We start from the raw sequence: 20,675 nt of genomic DNA, 5'->3' as shown, positions 1-20,675 counted from the left end.
AACAAGAGGGCTTGTTTATTAAGTCAACAATTTAAGGCATTGAATTGTTGTCAACCCTGCGATTGATGTCAAAGATGACAATACTTGATAGATTAAGGAAAGCCAGCTGACACCCCTCATCCTTATGTCTTAAACAACAACACAATGGTCCTAGGACAAACCTCTTCAATCACTTATTGTATTAACCCGCTACGCTGTATCAATAAGTTTGTTTACTCTTCACTTACAGAAAGGGCTCACTTTTAGAGGTTTAAATAAAATATCAATGTGGTCAAACTGCTACTAGGTTAATATGCTGATAAATCATCATCGTTTTTACATTTCAAATCCATTTGCTATATTTGTTGTAGAAGATTAATGTTCAATCATCAATTGCCCATATAAATAGAAGTTAAGTCTGCCTAACAAAATCAACCGTACTACAACTTTGCCGCCAAAAGACCTACACCATTTCCCCAAATCCTCAGAAACCACCATTTTCCCATTCACAAACCGGTCATAAAGTCATACTGATATTATTCTAACAGCGGGATATTTACAAGCAGCACAAATAAAACATATTACAATCCTTTCACACTGCAATGTATTGTTGCCTATACATCATTACTTTTTCAAAATAAAATTTCAGATCTTAATGTACTACATGATTTAAAAGCCTTTTCAACAACTGAAATTCAAAGTCAAATTGATTTTTACTTGCTTGACGATTTATGATTTTATTGCTTAAAATTCATTTTAATTCACTTTCCCATCTATAAATCATATAGTTTATCTTTTCCCATTGTGACTATGCAATACAAGTCTGAACCAACTTCTATGGTCATCACTTTGCAAAGTCATCTTATTTATATGGGTACTTTTTATTTAGAGGTCTGCCATATTTTTTGTACTAATCCGATGCTTCTTTATGTCAATCAAGGCCCTTTTCAGGCCTGAATGAAAAATATCATAGATTTTCATCTGCTCCTGACCCAATTTTGTCATCCATCTGAAAAATTTTATTCTGATTTTTTTTTCAATTTAGGTCAAATAATATACCCACCCACCCCAAATTTTGAAAAATGATGGATGAGAATCCAGAAATTTTGTATTATTGCTTATGAAAATGATCCATAAAAATCCTATTTTAGTGATGTTTAACATAGTACTATGATGAGATTCACAGAGTAGTCAATAGAGTAATGAAGAGAACCAAGATTCTTACAGAAATCTAAAGAATATAATCAAAGGATAAAGACCATAAAGAAAAAAACAAAAACACACAACAAAGAACATGAAATAAACAAAATAACTAAAACAACATGTACAAAGATTTTTTTAACAAAAGCAAATGAGCAACTCAAGACTCCACCAAAAACTTGGAGGATGGACCAGGTGCACTGGAAGGGTAAGTATTTTCTGCTATTCTATAAACACCCACCAGGTGCACTGGAAGGGTAAGTATTTTCTGCTTTTCTATAAACACCCACCGAGTTAAAATATTAAGTATAGGATAGACGGAACTGGAGAGAAAAACTATGACATTGTGAACAAATCAGATCTTGTAGTGCTGATGGATATACTGTAACGATTTATAGAGAATCCTTCAAGGTAAACAACTCTGTATAATTTGAATTAGCATACTAAATTTAGTTTACTAACTTCATTAATATAAAAAATATATTTTTTAAATAACATTAAACATGTTTTCATGGAGAAGTTATGATAACAAGTGTGCTATTTTACCACTCATAAACCCCATTTTAAGGTTAAAAATGAATACATTGGCACAAATGTTTATATATACAACAATAAAGGCATCATGTCTCAGAATAAAAATTATAAAGTGCATCATAAAAAAAGATCTGCTAAATTCTATTTACGGAGCTTTATCGAATTTCATACCCCATGAAAGCCATCAAAACAGAGTCATAAATTTGCAAAATAAAAACATATCATGGGTTATTTTTTAAGTAAAATGAAAAATTATTTTAAAATGGAATAAATTTTTAATATTTTCACCACTTATACACCATATTTTTATTCTTGCAAAGTCATAAATGATCATATAAAATCCAAACCGAATGTGCAATATTGAAATGAATCTGTACCCCGGAATCTTCTGTGTATTGCAAGCATCATTTGCATCTATTGCAACACTTTAACAAAATTGAATATATAATTTTTGTTTATTTATGATCTAGATCTATGAATATGTCCTGTATCTGTATTTGAATATTTGACCATCCCATCATGAAGATCAGACTGATATTACAATGTTCATTTCAAAAACCTTTTTATAACAGTAATGTTATATTGCAGAGTTGTTGGGATCAGACTCTATTAAGAAGAGTAAAATAGGAAGTCAGCTTGGTTTGACTGTCTGAACAGTGAAAGATCTATGATAATTGATGTGAAGTTATGTTACAGAGAGCTGGCCTAGAATTCTGTTGAACAATCCTGACGGGCCACTTGTAGTTATTTCTTGGTTCTCCCTGCCTTGTCTCTTGTAAAGGTGGCCACTTGTAGTTATTTCTTGGTTCTCCCTGCCTTGTCTCTTGTAAAGGTGGCTAATTACCAATGTTAGTGCCATATCAATGAAATAATAACAATAAAGCACCTTCCTCATATTTTTGGCAGTTTAAACAATGTAAAAAGCACACTCAACACCTTTTGTGGGGGCAATAAATTAAAAGAAATGCCTCCTCCCTCATCAATTTTCATAAAAAAGGGCCTTGGAACAAACAAAATTGGTCAAAGACAGAAATGGCCTGGTTGCCAAAAACAGAAAGTAGGAGTTTGACAGATCTGAAGTTGCGTACCAAATATCCAGTAGCTGATAATTACAGTTGCCGAGAAAATGTACGAAAATATTTTCCCCTCTTGCCCTACACACCAACATTCATAATTCTATAAGCTGATTTGCACACATGCAACCTGACCAAAAACTAACTTTGAACAGATTAATGAAATTCAAGTCAAAGTATCATAAGATAACACAAAAACAGAAGAATTTTTAATGGACTTTTTAAATATATTTTTTTGCAATATCATGTGCTAAAAAGCCACATCTGTAGAAACTTTCAAGACAGTGATAATACAGCTGTTAATTGACAAAATATGAGCAGAAATTATTTCACTTTTGAAAAGAACAAAATAAGGTGAACAAGAAAGGTTACATGTAGAATCAAATTCCCACTTTTACGACAAGAATATTGCAATACAAGGTATGTCATGTACAGACATCACGACACAACACATTATATCAATCAGCAGGTGTTTCAAAAATATCACATTTTTAATGATTGTTAAATTTCACATTTCATGTTGTTTTCAAAACGAAAACAGTATAAAGTCACATTATAAAGGACTCAGATGAACGGAATAATGCTGGATGTTAACCTTTCTGATGGATGAACAATCAGAATTTATTCATCTTTACCGGGTCACTGAAATTACATACAGAGTGCCATTGTTCAGCACTTTGTAAAGGATAACTTTTAATAGTAATAGGGTAACACTAGACCACTTGAGTTTTAACCTAAAACCACTAATATGTTTCATAAATTATATCTTCCTTCTAATGGTTAAATAAACCTAGACAAGCTCCAATATCATGTTAAACACCTATGGTAAATGGCCTATCTAACTAATGGTATATAATAAGGCTTATTACTATGTGTAGGCATAAGCTGAACATGAAAACATCAGTCTGATTACTTTGACATTTCAGCAGAACAGAAAAAAATAGTGTTTATGCAGAATTAAGTGCATGGGAAATATCATTTATCACCATAACAGGTTGTTAAATTATGATCAAACAACAAGGCTTTCTATTTCTTTGAAGCATTTGTTTTTTTTACTATCATTAAGACCTTCTGTAAGACTTTAAATGTCCCTCCTTATGAAAATGAAATTTCTTAGAAGAATGCATGTTTTGAAACAGATCCCCACTCCCCTCCCAAGAAACTGTACAGGAACCTCATAAGTCATTGAGAGAGAAAAAAATAAACAAGAGGCTCCCAGGAGCCTGAATTGCTACCTGATAAAAGTTTGTCTTTCAAGGGCAATAAATTTAACAAGAATTTTTACTCAAGAAGACTTTGGTAGGACTTATCATAAGGATCATTTCAGCAATTTCAGAATGTTTCTTTCTACCTATCATAGTCTTCATGATATTGGCTGAAAACTGTACAAAAAAATGTCAATTTTTATCCTTTCAAGGGCAATAACTCTTAGAAGGAGTCACCTGACAACTTTGATCCCTGAAGACTTTTGAAAGCCTTAATAAGGATAACCTTGGTTTCCTTGATAGGAATTGAAAGAGTTTGGCTAAAATATAGGTTTTGGAGATATATGCGAAAAACTACTGTCTGATCCCTATGTTCTATTTTTAGTAATGGAGCCAAATTTTTCATCAGATCAAAAATCCCCAAATCAGTTCTATGCAGGATACCCTAAGGAACATTCATACCAAGTTTGGTTCTAATTGGCCAAGTAGTGTCAGAGGAGAATATTTTTGAAGAAATAACATTAAAAACAGCCAAAAAAAATGTCGAAATAGGGCAATAACTCCAACACAGCTTAACATATTAAAATGAAAATTTGACCACAGATACATCTCATCATGCTGAACACTTTTACCTGTGTCAGAATTGGTTAAACCTAACAATTTTGGAGATGTATGCAATAAACTCCAGTCTGACCCATTTGTTCTATTTTTAGTAGCGGGGGCCTTGTTTTTCAACGGATCAAAAATCCCCAAATCAGTTCTATGCAGGATACCCCAAGGAACATTCATATCAAGTTTGGTTCTAATTGGTCAAATAGTGTCAGAGAAGATTTTTGAAAGAAATAACATTAAAAATAGGGGGAAAAAAAGGGCAATAACTCCAACATGGCTTAACAGATCAAAATGAAAATTTCACCAGATAGATCTCATCATGCTAAACACTTTTACCCATGTCAGAATTGGCTAAAACTAATGATTTTGGAGATATATGTGATAAACTACTGTCAGACCTCAATGTTCTATCTTTAGTAATGGCAACCATGTTTTTCAAAGGATCAAAAATCCCCAAGGATACCCCAAGGAACATTCACATAGGTGTTAACGCTCCCGTTTATTGCGGGAGGCATCTATCTCCCGGTTTCAAGAATTCCTCCCGTAATTGAAATTATCAAATTTTCGTCAATTTTTGTCTGCCATTTTGTTTATGTCAACAACTGTGTGGGTCGCGAAAGTGCTTTATCGTCAAAATGTTTGGAATAGCTGGTTGACATACAAGTCTCTCTAGAATCATCTTCGTTCATATCGTGAAATAGCATGATTTACAGACGGACTGACACCTGATCAAGCAGGGCTAGTAATGTAAAGTTAAAGTTTAAAATTACCTTTCTCTTCTTCTTGCACTGTTTGACTGTCAAACTACCCTCTTTTCTGTATTTGATCCAATCATACCACAAAATCCTTCAAAAAAATTTTAAAATGACTAATTCATTGAATGACCCAAAGCAAAATTGATGTAAAGAATTTATATCTGATTTGTCTACTGTATCAAGCAAGTTAAAGGATTAAGATGAATAGACAAGACAAACAAAACATCAACCCTCTGATAAAATCATTTGAGTTCTATCACCTTAGGTTGCTGTTGCGGTACAGATTCTCCTTCTGTTGACAAACTGACCATACGGAAATAAAAAGGCAGTAATTTCTGGTCATCAAATTCAATGCAAAATAAGACCTACGATAACATAGCTTTTCAATAATCTTTCCTGAGAGTCCAGCTGAGCTTAAAGACAGAGATAATTTAGCTACTTAGTGAAAGGGAAATACAGAAATGCATTTTGTGCCATATTCATATTTTGTTCAATTATCCACCATTCAAATGTATGTAGCCGCAAGGAATAGATTTGTGAAAGCAAATGATGATAGAGGCATTAAAGCAATGTTTAACAAAAAGAACGTTCTACATCTACAATTAGCTGTGATGGAGTTAATTGTCCTTAATACCCATATTCATACCACAGATGAGGACAGTCATCGTGCTTTGGGAGAGCCACTGCATTTTATGATGCTCTGTTACTTCAGTCTACATTTTTTATCTCCACAGCATCTGAAATCTTGAATATAAAAAAACAAACTATTATTCAAATTTTTTTGGAACAAAACTGTGGCCCTTTTATGTTCAAGAACAACACGATCTGAGTTATCTTGGTCAATTTCTTTACCTTTGTGAGTATAAGATTGTATAAGATTTAAACATCCAAATGGCAATTTGCTCTATATTATTTCTTTTAAAACATAACGCTGTCATTTTTCATTACAAGTTTTGATGTTTATTGAAATTATCAAGCCTATGAAAAAGAAAGGTTTTTATTCACCAAAATCAACACCACATACTGTCAATATAAAATAAGGGCTTTAAACCATACTTGAGTGCAGTGTGTGTATTAATAATTAAGTCCCAAACAATACACATTTTGACACGAAACCAATTACAGAGCATATGATGTCACTTCCAGTCCCGCTGTGATCCTCAACGAATAAAACAACATGTTACATTTATTCAACATCTAACTATGTTCTTAGTCAGCATTGTGTCAGGTTCGGAAAATTCCAAATCCATGTCGCTAAGGAAACTAAGAGGTTCAGCTTCATAACTGTCAAAAGAGCATCATGGGAGATTTGAAATTCTACGGTCTATGGTCTGTTAGTTTGAAAAACTAAATGAGCTTAACTGTGTGATATTTTTTAACTCAATACTTCTAAATCAAAAACTTATTAAAATAAGTCAAGTATTCACCACAGAGGTCTTCTAGGGTCTCAGAAAATCTATGATCTTTGGTTGTTTTTTTTTTCTGTTTTAAACAATGCACAGCAGACTTAAGATGGGAAATGAGAAAAATAGTTTTAATTTGTTAATTCTTAAATCTAATACATATTATAAAATGAAGAGTATTCACAGCTGATTCACAGGGTATTTTTAAGCTATTAAGAAAAGGTATACTGATGACTACTTTAACACACAGTGCATGGCAGTAAGAAATAGTAACATGGGAAAGGCTTTATATTTAAACATAGAAAAAATTCTGAACATTCCCTAAAGTAAAATTAAATGTGACTACAAGGAAAAACATCTAAAATTTACAATATGCAAAAAAATTGCAAAACAAACAAACAAAAAGTTTGATATAAAGATTTTTTTTTATAAATATCTCTAGGACTCCATGAGGTAGTTCTAAAGATGCCCTATAAATGATTATCAGAACGAAGATTATTTTTCCTCTGTAAGCATCATACATAGAAATAAATGAATTGCTAAATGCACGCTATCTTTTAGCCTAAAGGTTCCTTCAGTATGCAATTGTTTTAAAAAGTACATAATTAAAAAAAATAAAGATATAAAGTGAGGAAACACAATGATTAAGAAAAGAAGTTCACACCTGCTTCCAATAGTGGAATAATTCACCATCAAAATGTCATGTTTAAAGTGCATAATGCATCTTTACAGCAGAACCAACACAGTTCTTCTTTCTGTCTTTTGTACCTTAAATAGAGAATATTATAACTTAATCATTGTAATGAATTTAATGTTAACTTTATTAAAGGACACTAAAGAACCAACAAGATATGTAAATTCGACACTTGACCACCGGTCCCCCACAATAACCTAGTAATTATCCCACAATACAATGGGCAAGATGGAGATAATGTCAGAAAAAGGACATTAAAATGCATGAAATCTTAACACTTTACCCTACTCCTTTATCATGCATCACTTTCTATTAAAATGAAATATTATTTTCTTTGTTCATTCCGCCTATCAAAATTTGACGGCAGATTAACACATGCCTCTTTTTTAAATTTTTCACATCGGTGACAAAAATAATGGAGAGCAGATGCAAGAAGCTGGATTTTCTATAAATTCTCTCTGTACATTATCCGAATATTTTATATTTAGTCCCTGGGCTATTTACATCCAGATGTCCGGTCCACTGGACGATAAACAAGTAGATGGTCAATGTGATAACTCAATTTAACGATATCCAAAGTTACAAATGTAGCTGAGATACTGAATTGATATTTATTTTCCTTAACAGGTCACCATGTTCAGGGATTTGTCATATTTTAATCTGTTCATCATCAGCAAATGTCCACAGCAACAGATTTTCTCCAGTTAATGTCCAAACTAATATACATGCTTCATTAAACTGTCTGATAAAAAGGTCAAATGGACTTCCCTCTAGTACATGTATTCTGTTTTAAGTATGAACTTTACAAATATAATGACGAGAACTAATGAATTATTTGGATTATAGCCTGTCAATTCATTTTCACTGAACTTTTGACTGAAAAGTTAAATTTAACGAAAAAAAAATCAACTATGTTCTTGAGCTATTTAAATCTAAAGTTGAAAATTAACTGACAACCATGAGCTGTAGCAAGGATTTTCTAAAAAATACTGACAAAGGGCAATAGTTTTTGTTGAAAAAGCTGTCTCTAAAGTTCATATATTTATAAGTCCCACAAGTTTCACAAAACTTCTGAGTTTTTGTTTCACCTTTGCTAGGTGATGCTTACCATGCATGGATCAAAGAACAGGTGAGATGGGCATAAGCCTCCCCTAAAAATATTTTTTGCATGAAATCTGGATTTTTCACAAATTCTCCCCCAAAACCCCTTGCATTGCTTGTCATTTAATTTTATTTACACTCCCTCCCCATTCCTGAAATCCCGAATCAACCCCAGCATCCATCATATAAAAACAACTTCTGGACAATAGTCTTTTGTGCCAAATTAAAATTGAGTTTGATACCCATTAATGATCAACACTTTCTACTGTACAGTCTTCCATTGTTACATTACAAAGTAACTAAAAACATTACGAAGTAATTAAAAACAGTTACACCTTAAATGTTGATTAGTCATTGTAATTTGAACTTTTTCTTTAAAATAATTATTTTACTTCAAATCCGAAACCAAATTTTATGGGTATAAACACCTTTCCAGTTATATTTGCGATGTCATTCCTTTACACGAGATAAAAATATTCATAATTTTATCAACACCTAAAAATTCATAAAAATCTTTATAACAATATGGTCAAGCAAGTACATTGTAACAAAAACTACATACAAAACAATCTTACAATCATAAAATGGTTATGCACAATTAATAAAAAATCATAACAATTCAAACCAGCCCAAGCAAAAACCTGGGAAGAATCAATTCACGACAATTTCTACCGTTTAAACTGATGTAACATTTTTGTTTTATGATGCTGCGATACTAAAGCATCACATTACATCAACATTAAGTCACCTGATAACAATGGAAATGAGGCTGTAGACCTTTGTAGCAGACGACACCTTTTGATATCCACCATTTTGAATCCTGATCATTATCATGGGATGGAGAGCATGTTTGAGTAATCCTTTTGAAATTCCATATTTGTAAATTTCTGAAATTAGAGAAGTTAATGTAAATGGTAATCATTAAAATATTGTTCTTAAATTATCACACTGGCATCAGCTGTTTGTTCATTTTTTTTTGGTCTAAAAAGCTAAAATTTTAATTAACATGAAGGTTTCAATAATGATTGGTTGAAAAAATAAACTATGAATTAACTGTTTGAATTTTTTTCCATATACATGTAGTTACACTCTAAAATGTCCTTAAAAAAAGAAAACTATTTTTTTTTATTATTCCTACATTTTAATGGAGAGACATACTGTTTTTGCACTGTCCGCCTGTCTGTCACGCTGTTGTATGTGTAACTCCTCCATAGTTACTATAATGAATTTCTTTGTAGATAGTTAGGACATGATATGTAGCTGTGGATATTACCAGGAATTCATGATCCACTTAATTTTATGGGAGTAATATCTCCTTGAACATTGGAGCTGGGAAACATACATTTTTGAGGACAAAAACAAACTTAAATCAATGTACACAAAACTGGAAATACACTTATATTGTACAGCAATACTGTCTCGACATCCAATTGAATATATCAGTCTATGTTATTTTTTCGAGAAAAATCAAAATGTGTCTTGCTTATCTTCCTGTTGAAGTGATTTACTGTTCGAGCTAGGATTTACTCCATTTTAGTAAAAATACTTGCAAATACAGGGGGCACAAACCTTAATAGACAGACAGACACACACAACTCAAACATAAAATGTATCCCCTGAAACTGAAAGAAGTCTATTAAATACTTAACCCAAATTGTTTCCTACATCAGCTATGAAACGGATAACTAATGCAATGGCAAAGGAGTCCTCATAAAAACACCCTCATATTATTGTAGCAGTATCTTATAAAATTGTATTTGCTACAATTACATTATTCTATATTCAGTTACATTGATTTTTGCATCTTGTTTAATGAATACATCCCTTACTATATCAATTAACTTATCACAATGAGTCATTTGTGAAAATAAAAAAATGTTGATATCAAATAGGAAATCTAAATCAGAAACTGAAACCCACGGAATACTATAAAATCTGTCTCCAGCTTTACCACTTAATTTCAAAGTGTATTTTACAAACATGTATTATGGATGTACTATAATTTTTTTTTTTAAATTTCATTGTAATCCAATGGCATTTTATGGACAATCACTGTGTTAAATAACCAAATAAAAAACAGCAATCAACAGGTGATGAATATATAAATATTAAGTATCCAAATATTTATGACAGAATTAAAAAATAAAATACACTTTGTGTTTTACAGCATTAATTATGTTCGAACATTTATTTTTAAATTTAGAAAAAATATTTGTAATTAAAATATGACTTTTCTATTTGTCATTTCAATCACCATGGAATCAAACCTTAGCTATCAAGGAATTGTATCTGGAAATAAGTGTTAAAAGCTTATTACAATGAGGCAAAACAAATAATGTCTGTTTCCTGTTATCCTACCTATCTTAGTTTTTTGTGCCTACCCTAAACATTTTATGGCCATTTTGGCTCAAGCACTGTTCAAGTCTGTTTCCCCAGTAGTCAATGTAAAAAGTTATTGAAAAGTAAATCAGACCATTATCTTTTTTTTGGCCTTAGCTAAATTTTGTTGGAAAGAACATATGATTTACAAAGCATTTTTTCTTCAGAAATTTCTACACTCATAAACATCCACTGTTTTGCACTGACCTACACCAAAGTACATACAGATACAGATCATTATAACCAAAAATTAAATTTTTAAAAGTACCATGAAATATTTCAAATTAAATAATGAATTATTCATGAACCAAAATAACACATGTAATAATGTGTTTTCAATAATATCTGGACAATAAAGTGACAATTTTACATATATTTACTTCACTTCTATCATCCTTTTAATCTCTGTGAAATTATACACTTGAAAGAGACACTTTATTGCCATTTTCCATGCCTCAATAATTTCTATTTGAAAAATGTTTTTTGTTAAAACTTCCATCAGATCATAACATATCTATTGGTAATGTGATTTTAATGAAATTTTAGTACTAAATATGAACATCTAATTCAATTAGGTATTCTTCACTGAACAAAGTACTATCACTTTAAAAAAAAATATGACTATTTTTGTATAATATTATTTTTGTAAACATTAAATTATATTTCTGGAAGTGATTAAATGATTCAGTGGAGCACAGATTTTATTTCACCAATTTACTCTCTGAACTAACACCTTGCAGCAAGGGGTTTAAGGCACAGTGTATGTAAAGAATAATACATACTACATTAACAAAAATAAATTGCTTTCCAATTAGTTTTGAAACTATGTGCATCTCATGAAAATGCATTAAGACATTCTGCATACTGTGAAAGTACTTTTATTCGTGGGTACCAATTTTTGTGGTTTAGGGTAAACTTATCAGTTTCTTATCTTGAATTCGTGGATTTGACAACTCTATCATACAAACAAATGAAAAATTTACTTTTCTTTAGGAACCAAATTTCGTGGTTTACCAAACCCACAAAAATTGGTAACCCACAAACAATAGTACTTTCACAGTATACTAACTAGGTTGCCACAAGTATTCATATATTCCAAACTGCAAATGAAATTTGAAATTACCTTAACCAAGGCAAAAAAACATGGCCACTGTCTATGGTCAACCATGGTCATCATTTCGTCTAGGTATGTCCTAGAAGTATTACAAAGTTTATTTGATCACAATGTTAATCATTTTTAGAAGCTAATTTAAAGGAAAAGTAAATACTTACACTAGGCAACTAGACATTCTACAAAATTTGGAAGGAATATGTCAGACAGTTTTATATGTTCATTGAGATATTTTGAAGTTCCATAGCTCCTAAAAACTTGTTGAAACAAAGTGGCAACACAGAATGCCATCTTAACTTCATTAAAATACATCCTACCAGATATGATAGGGATCTGACCATCTTTTATTACTTGTGATTACAAGGTCTTTTATGATTGAGAAATGTTGTGAAATCCTATCAAATTTGAAAGTTTTTAGAAGAGATGTAATCACACATTTACTGTCATAAAGTAATTGATGCAGACCATAACAAATTCTGCATGGGACAGAAAAAAAAATAGAAATACTATGAGCAAGCTCACAGAGAGAATACTCCCCGTTTCAAATGGACTTATATGTAAAATGTTTGTTGGATTATTTCCTTTGGCATCTTCCAACAGTAAATATAATTCTTCATGCACATCTACATATGATATTTAACTTTCCTATAAAATTTCATCAAAATCCCTTGAGGGGTTAAGGAGGAGTTGTGCTTACAAGGTTTAAATATGTAAAACCCTTCATTTGAATTATCCCCCTTTGGATTCCTTCGGCAATTAATATATTCCTTCATGCACATCTCCATATGATACCCAAACTTCCTATAAAATTTCATCAAAATCCTTTGACAGGTTTAGGAGGAATTGCACTTACAAGAAATGTGGACAGAGGGAAGGACGGAAGGGCAGGACAGACAGACACACAGGGTGATTCATATATACCACCAACAAACTTTGTTGGTGGGGGGGTTTATAAAAATAAATATGTATGCTGAAAAGTTTGAGCACCAGTTTTATATTGGTCAGAGTGTGATAGATATGAGTTTTCCAGGTTGAAAATAATTTTGGCTCATCCAAGTTGAAAAAAATTTAATCTTGTGCAAAGTTTCAATGAAATACAACAGGATTTATTAGTGGAGACATGCTTATATGGACATGGTAACAGGCAAGTGGATATGGCTTCCCTTCAGTACCGCAACAGTCCTAAATTGCCAGGATATAAAAATAATAGGTTTTGCTAAAACCATGATCTTAACTTACGAGTCCATATTAAAGAAATGTTCCCTGCCATTTAATTGCATACAATCATTGAGGTTAGACATGATGTCTATGATGTCAAGGTACTTGACTAATCAGTCCTGACAGCAGAAAAGTAAAATTATCCCAACCAACACTTCCAACTAAGACAGCCAGAGATCTTTCAAATTTTTAACAAACCAACATTGTAACAATATGAAGGCTAAACTTGACCAAAACATTAACTTTTAATATTGACATTTATTTAAATCACTTAAATCATGATATTTTTCTCATCCAATTAGATTGTTATCGTTTTACATGTGATGGCTGGAAGAGATAGTTTAAAATAAAATTTAAATTTAACATTTCTATCTAATCTTAACATTCAAGGTACCACCTATTTAATGAAACCCTTTTAATTTTGTAATTTCCATTTCATCATACAAAAAAAACTCTACTATGATTTTCTTATCCTATTCAAATGCCATAATGCTACCAGGGTCAAAGACAGAGAAAGCCAATTTGTTGGACAATTACAAAAAAATCTGATAAAATCTGTCATAAGGGCCTACTCCTTAAAAAAGTACTTCAGTCAAAATTTATGCACCATGTAAACCGCATAATCTAAAAATTCTACCTTTATAAATATTTATTTATGGCTCAAATACTTTGTAAATTTATATGAAAAAGTTCCATTTCTTTATTAACAATATCTTTTGCTAAGATTTTAATCAAGTGGTTTAAAGTTTTACGATTCTCATATATCTAGTACAAGTACAATTTAAAGACTTAGTAGCTCAGTGCAAGATCCATAAATCCTCTATATTGACCGAGTAACATGTGCATAAATTCAAACAGAAGACAAAATTTCAGACCAAAAACTGAAGTATTTCAATTCAAAGCAAACCTTAATTTTAAAATAGTATTTTGAATTTATTTACTTCTGTTTTAACATTAGTATGAAAATTAAATTGTTGATAACCATGAGAGCTGATATACAGCAATACAACTCCCTGTTTTGTATAACTTTTTTTTAAAATATAAACTGTCAAAAAAATTCTACATGCAACTGAAGTCTGTACTCAAATGAAAGAGTAATCAAGGGAACCAAGGTTATAACGGTAATCAAAAGAATATAATCCAGTGGCAAAGACCAGACATGGAAAACAGACATACACAACAAAGAACATATAGTAACTAAAATCATACATACAAAGTAACAAAAGTAAATGAGCAACTCGGACTACACTAAAAAACTGGGAGCATGGACCAGGTGCACTGGTAGGGTAAGCGTCCTCTGTTTTTCTAGAAACACCCGCGGAGTTGCTCATAAAGAGTCAAGTCCAGGGTAGACAAACTAGGAAAGGAAAACTATGACCCGTTGAATAAATCAGTTTTCATGGTGTAGATTAACTCAGGAATAGAGCCAATACATGTAGATTTTTTTTTGGTGCACCAAGTGCTGATAATCATGAGTAATTTTATTAATTTGAATAAATATGCTTCTATTACATGCATGTACCAATAAAACCAATTACATATTTAATTATGTTCAGACTATAGCCAATTTAACAAAATTACATGTATTTAATTATGTGCATGCACATAGTCACATAGTATATGAATTTTTTGTTCATGACTTAATATTATTAAACGTTTAGTCCAGATATTGAACACATGCTAAAGTACAGTTTGTTCTGTCAACTTTACCCAAGTATTAATTTGTGTATATTGTTACAAGCAATTCTAAAATTAGTAATTTTGCCAAGATTGATCATTGCTAACAGCTAACAGGTCCCACATACATTTAAGTACATTTATAAATACAGATTTGTCTCCTGTACTAATCAGTTTCCCTGCTAGACAAATAGAAACAAGAGGCTCCCAGAAGCCTGAATCACTCACCTTGTTAAATTTTGCTTTTTAAGGGCAATAATTTATTAAGGAGTTGTCCAACAATTTTGATTCAAGAAGACTTCGGTAGGACTTATCATGGGGATCATTTCAGCAATTGAAAGTTTCTTTCTATCTATCATAATTTTCAGAGATATTGGGTGAAAACTAAAAAAACATAATTTTTCACCTTTCAAGGGCAATATTTCTTGCCTATGATGTTGTCGGACAACTGTAATACCTTGGAGACTTATCTAATCCTTATTATAAGGACCATTTCAGCAATTGAAAGAATCTGGCTAAAATTAAGGGTTTTGAAGATATCATATGCAAAAAAACTACTGTTTGACCCCTATTTTATATTTTTAGTGATGGCAGCCATGTTTTTCAACTGATCAGTTATATGCAGGATACCACAAGGAACATTCATACCGAAGTTGGTTCTAATTGGTCAAGTAGTGTCAGAAGAGAAGATTTTTGAAAGAAATAACATTAAAAGCAGCAAAAAAAACATTTAAAAAGAGCAATAACTCATACATGGCTAAACAGATTAAAACAAAAATTTGACCGCAGATAGATATCATCATGCTGAACACTTAAACCATAAGTCAGAATTTGGCTAAACCTAACAGTTGTGGAAATTTTTGCGAAAAACTACTGTCTGACCTCTATATTCTATTTTTAGTAACAGCAGCCATGTTTTTTGACAGATCAAAAAACCCCAAATCAGTTATATGCAGCATATGCATGGAACATTCAAAGCAAGTTTGGTTCCAATTGGTCATGTACTGTCAGAGGAGAAGAGTTTTGAAAAATTGTTAACGAAAAAGATGACGAACAACAACTACAACAGATGACAATGACTGACACCAAGTAATGACAAAAGCTAACATGGCCTTCAGCTAGGTGAGCTAAAAAAAAGAGGGCATTAATGGAACATTAAGTGATACCTATCATGTAATAGTGAAAACAGGGGGATAATTTTATTGTGAAAAAAAAGCTTTATCAAGCACAGCATTGTATGACCACAATGGTTGAACCCCGAACAGCTTAAGCATAGGATCTTACAATTCATTACAGACACAACAAATGGTTTGGAAACTGTATTGCACAAAATTTAAAATGCAATAAAAAAATTTTGAAATCAGACCAAAAATAAAAAAAAAAATTTCAGGTGTAGCCCCATTGACCCATCATAACTCAAAATCTGTAATCGATATTTAAAATCTAATTGAAAAAATGCAAGCAGGGAGGAATCCAATATAAAATAATTTCAAAATTGGACCAAAAATTAAAAAGTTGAATTTTTTTTGGCGTTGTCCAACTTTGACCCCTATATTTTGTAAATGGTCAAAAGCACAAAATAAATGCTTGATGCATTTATAATACCAGATGAAAAACACATAGAAAAATTAAAATCGAAAAAAAAAAACCAAACATTCGACATTGGTTTTAATAAAACCCCTATTTTTACCCTTTTTCGTCCCTTTTATCTAAAAAAATGATAGGGGCAACAAAATGGAACTGTACTTTAGTGGTTAGTAAAATCATACCAAAATTTCAGAACAATTGGTCAACCACAACTAAAGTTATAGCATGGTAACTAAGTGCCCCAGATGACGGCTGTGCCATAACATTATATGATCGCAAACATTTTGTGGTCCTATAAAAAAGGAGGATGGAAAAATGGTCTAACTCCAAAACAACATCTGTATTTTGCAGAAAATTTAACCAAACCTTAATTTTATGGTACTTAACAGTTGTGCAAAAGTTTAAAAAAAAAATCATCCTTCCATTTTCAAGTTATTTGGTGGAACTGTCGGGGGTAGATCAGACAGACAGACACACAACTTTTCATAAAGTATCACATTATACCTTGCCACTTCCAGGGCCCAGTTTCATAAAAAAAAAAAAATGAAGAAGAAAAATCCTCGAATTTTTCTTAAAATTTAAAAGTTTCAAGCAAGCTGATTGGTTGAACTTTGAGTTGATAAAAGATTTGAGGAAAATTTCAATTTGACATTTTTTTATGAAACAGGACCATGAGGAATGTAGCACCCCTGTGTTCTACTGATATGCCATTTGTCCTCAAGAAGTCAATGTAAATTTTCATTATTGTTCATATATTGTGTACTTTTCATACATTTTGTTGATCAAGGCAAATGTTCGTTTGCACCAAAATCTGAATTAAGTTTATATCTTAATCATGTAGTCATTCAATTTTGAGTTACCCTAAAGTAAAGTCCAATGTCTGAAGCTATTTGGCAGCAAAATCAGAAAAAAAACACTTTGGACACTGAATCCCAATTTTTTTTTTTATTATTGGCCCAGGACAATTTCAATATATCATAATTTCATTTTTACCATAAAACTGACCAGTTGAACATATCGCCTAGTGAACAATGAAAAGGAAACTAATTTAGAAAAAGGCAATAGTCATCATAAATACTCGCCAAAATCAGTATATCTCTACCAAGTTACATTTAAATAATCATTTATAGTAAGTCAGTATAACATGATCTATTCATTTATATAAGATTAAATAGAAATTTGTAGTTTAAAGTTAAAAAATCATTTACAAAGATGTTATCAAGATGTATCAGTATCATAGTTAGAGCCACTTAAACTGAACAACTTTATAACATGCAATTATGTAACCTCATACACCTTACAAACACAATCTATTTTAAAAACAGATTACAGTATATTTAGAGAAGTTCAGATATTAATTCGAAACTAATTAAGGACAATAGTAAGCACCTTGTGTGAAACTTCCTATCTGCTTCTAGTAAACTGGGATTATACTTTGCATGAATGTTTTCTTTTCCAGCATTGGTACACAGATCCATATAGCATTTAATAACTTGATTTTTATAATGTCATCTAATCAGTGGATAAATAAATTAACCATTTTATAAACAAAAACCATAAAGCTTATATACACTTAGTGCAAAGGGGAACAATCCAAACTCTAACTAATACACAATTCAGAATACAGACCATGTAACTGTGTGTGAACTTTTTTCTTCTTTTCTCAATATAACCATGTATTGTTTTTATTAAACTTATCAATTTCACAATGGGATTAAACAAAGTTTTTGAAATAATAAAATTTTCTGTCCCTTATTTCAATAGCAAGAGGAAATTTTAGCAAAATTTATTTTTTACTAAGCATGGACAGAAAAAAATATTATTAATTATTTCCCCATTGCTTGACAATGTACAAGTTCAAATATTTTTTTCACTTAGGCTGCTGGTGGAAAAAATAAAGTATTTTCGCAATCTTCTAACTCAATATAAGATCACATGCCCCCTCTCAAGAAAAATAGTCTGTGTCTTACATATGATTCTGAAGTGTGGCCTGGTTTTCAAAAATATCTACAGACTATGAAATATCTTAGGAAGATCTTTATACATTCTTAAGTCTGGCACTGGGATATAGGGCAAGTCAAGAACTAAGCTGTATGGCATGAAATTAGTAATTAGATTTCCTATCTTGATATAAAGGCTTATGCCATCTACCATAGTAAAACTGACCAATAAAGTATGCTGTCCAGCTCCTGATGAAGTCAGCATTGGAACTCAATCCAACAACTTTAAAGTCCAGTATATTGGCACATATACCACAAACAAGATATAAACACTAGATCATTCAAATTAATATAATCTTAATTATTTTTTTTATTCAGTGTAAAAGGTTTCAATGGGATTTACCTTTCAAAGTGAAAACAAACACTCTGAGAGTATTGCAAAACAATGCATAGTCCCCTACAGGCTCTATATATCACTGACCCAAGGATCCAGAAATGGTCAAAAATGCCTGTCATTGACTGACCCAAATACTACCTTGGATCATCAAATATAAATGACAAGCTGAGGAAATGACCTTGATTTTGAACAGAAGAAGGGATATGGACAAAGACAAGAAAGATGTTTAAATCCATTTAACAGATGCAGATTAGCAAAGTTTTATGCACTGACAATTGGACAGAATAGATTTCAAATAACAGTTGACTGATTTGTCAAAAACACAACTCAATATCTTTTTAAAGTCTTTAGAAAAAAGTGTGTAAAACTGAAATTTTGGTATAGCGCATAAAACTGAAAGTTGATAACTTTGGAAAAAATCAGCAAAACACAACAAAATGTAAACTTGATCTGTAATTCATATGGGTAGACTAACATGCCAAAAATCAGCTCAGTATCTGCAAGCATCTACACAAAAAGTGCAGAAAACTTAAATTTCAGTAAATTTTCAAGTTCAAGGGCCATAACTCAGACAAAAATTAGCGAACCGGAACAAAATGTAATCTTGATCTGTAACTTATCAAGGTTGACACACGTACCACAAATCAGCTCAATATCTGCAAGTGTTTAGAAAAAAAGTGTGGAAAACTGCGATTTATTTTTTCTGACTGACAGAGGGACGGACAGATGGACAATGTGCAAATCTAAAGTCCCCTTCGGCTAAAGCCGGTAGAGGACTAATAATATAAAATACTTTGTAGTGAGCAGCAAGATAAAACCGTACTCAACCGATGCTAGAAGTTGTATGGAAAGCTTCTGTATGACTTGGTGCCATCCCATGGAGGAAAGGAACTCCAACCTTTTATGGGAGTAGATAAGACCACAGGGGTCACACCATGAAAAGTTGGAGGAAGTATGTATAGAACATCCAAGCTTGATACAACTCAGATTTTTGGATTGTATCAAAATTAGCCATATAAAGTTAAGAACTATTTAACATGTAATTATGTGACTTGATACAACTTATAAAGGCTAAAAACCACTAATTCCACTTTCCATAGGCTTCTATGCTAATTTCACAATATTCAATGGCTTCTCTGGACTTTACCTTAACTTTAACCTGCAGAGGACTATATATCAGCATGATTCTACATATGTCAGCTCACAATCCTCAGAATGGCATGTGGGGTTAGCAGACTTGCAGTGCAGTACTGGTCACCGGAAGTGAAGGGTCTATAAATAGCATGGGAAATCCCAGTGTTTTCACAAGATAGGGGTATATTTAAAAATCATTATGGAGATTAGGCTTCACATCACAAGAAGCAAAATGCACCTATCAAATGTACAGAAATGTTTTTCCTTTCAGAAACTGTTTAAATGTTTTAAATAAGATGAGAACTTTTTTCACAGCACTATGAGGAACAGGGGTAATTTCTGCGTAGGACTATTTTTGCGTACGTTCCAAATGCTCATTGGTTGAATTGGTGGTCTGTAACCTAAAGAGTCACTTTTTGTCTTAGAAAAAATAAATAACTATACAGGTATCTTCCTACACACATACTGAATGCATTTGCAAAGTTTCAGTGAAATGTGACAAGCACTTTTTTAAATTAAGGATTTTTAAATATAGGGTAACCAAGTTGTGCGAGCAAAAAAGTGACAATATTCTACCATACTTAAATGCATTAAATATTTGCAAAGAACTTTTTCTGACTTTTCAAATAAAAAATATCAATCACAATTTGTTTTTTAACAATATCAATGAAGAAAT

General features: G+C 31.7%; 1 protein-coding gene across 4 annotated transcripts in view; it reads right to left on the bottom strand.

Moving 5' to 3' along the window:
- Nucleotides 1-12,149, bottom strand: part of LOC148604573 (protocadherin-9-like) — a 79,978-nt gene extending 67,829 nt beyond the window's left edge. For 3 of the 4 annotated variants that reach the window (XM_088549153.1, XM_088549152.1, XM_088549155.1), the window contains exons 1-5: nucleotides 12,059-12,149; nucleotides 9,305-9,443; nucleotides 7,426-7,529; nucleotides 6,005-6,642; nucleotides 5,374-5,449 (exon numbers count right to left, since the gene is read on the bottom strand). The gene's annotated coding sequence lies outside the window, so the exon portion shown is untranslated. The remainder of the gene's footprint in view (nucleotides 1-5,373; nucleotides 5,450-6,004; nucleotides 6,643-7,425; nucleotides 7,530-9,304; nucleotides 9,444-12,058) is intronic. The other variant, XM_088549154.1, reaches the window with a different exon arrangement.
- Nucleotides 12,150-20,675: the final 8,526 nt, after the last annotated feature.

This window comes from Perna viridis, chromosome 10 (assembly GCF_037379345.1).
Source record: "Perna viridis isolate PV_CMFRI_1.1 ecotype Kerala chromosome 10, ASM3737934v1, whole genome shotgun sequence".
NCBI lineage: Eukaryota > Metazoa > Mollusca > Bivalvia > Mytilida > Mytilidae > Perna > Perna viridis.
This window is presented reverse-complemented; position numbering and strand designations above follow the sequence as displayed.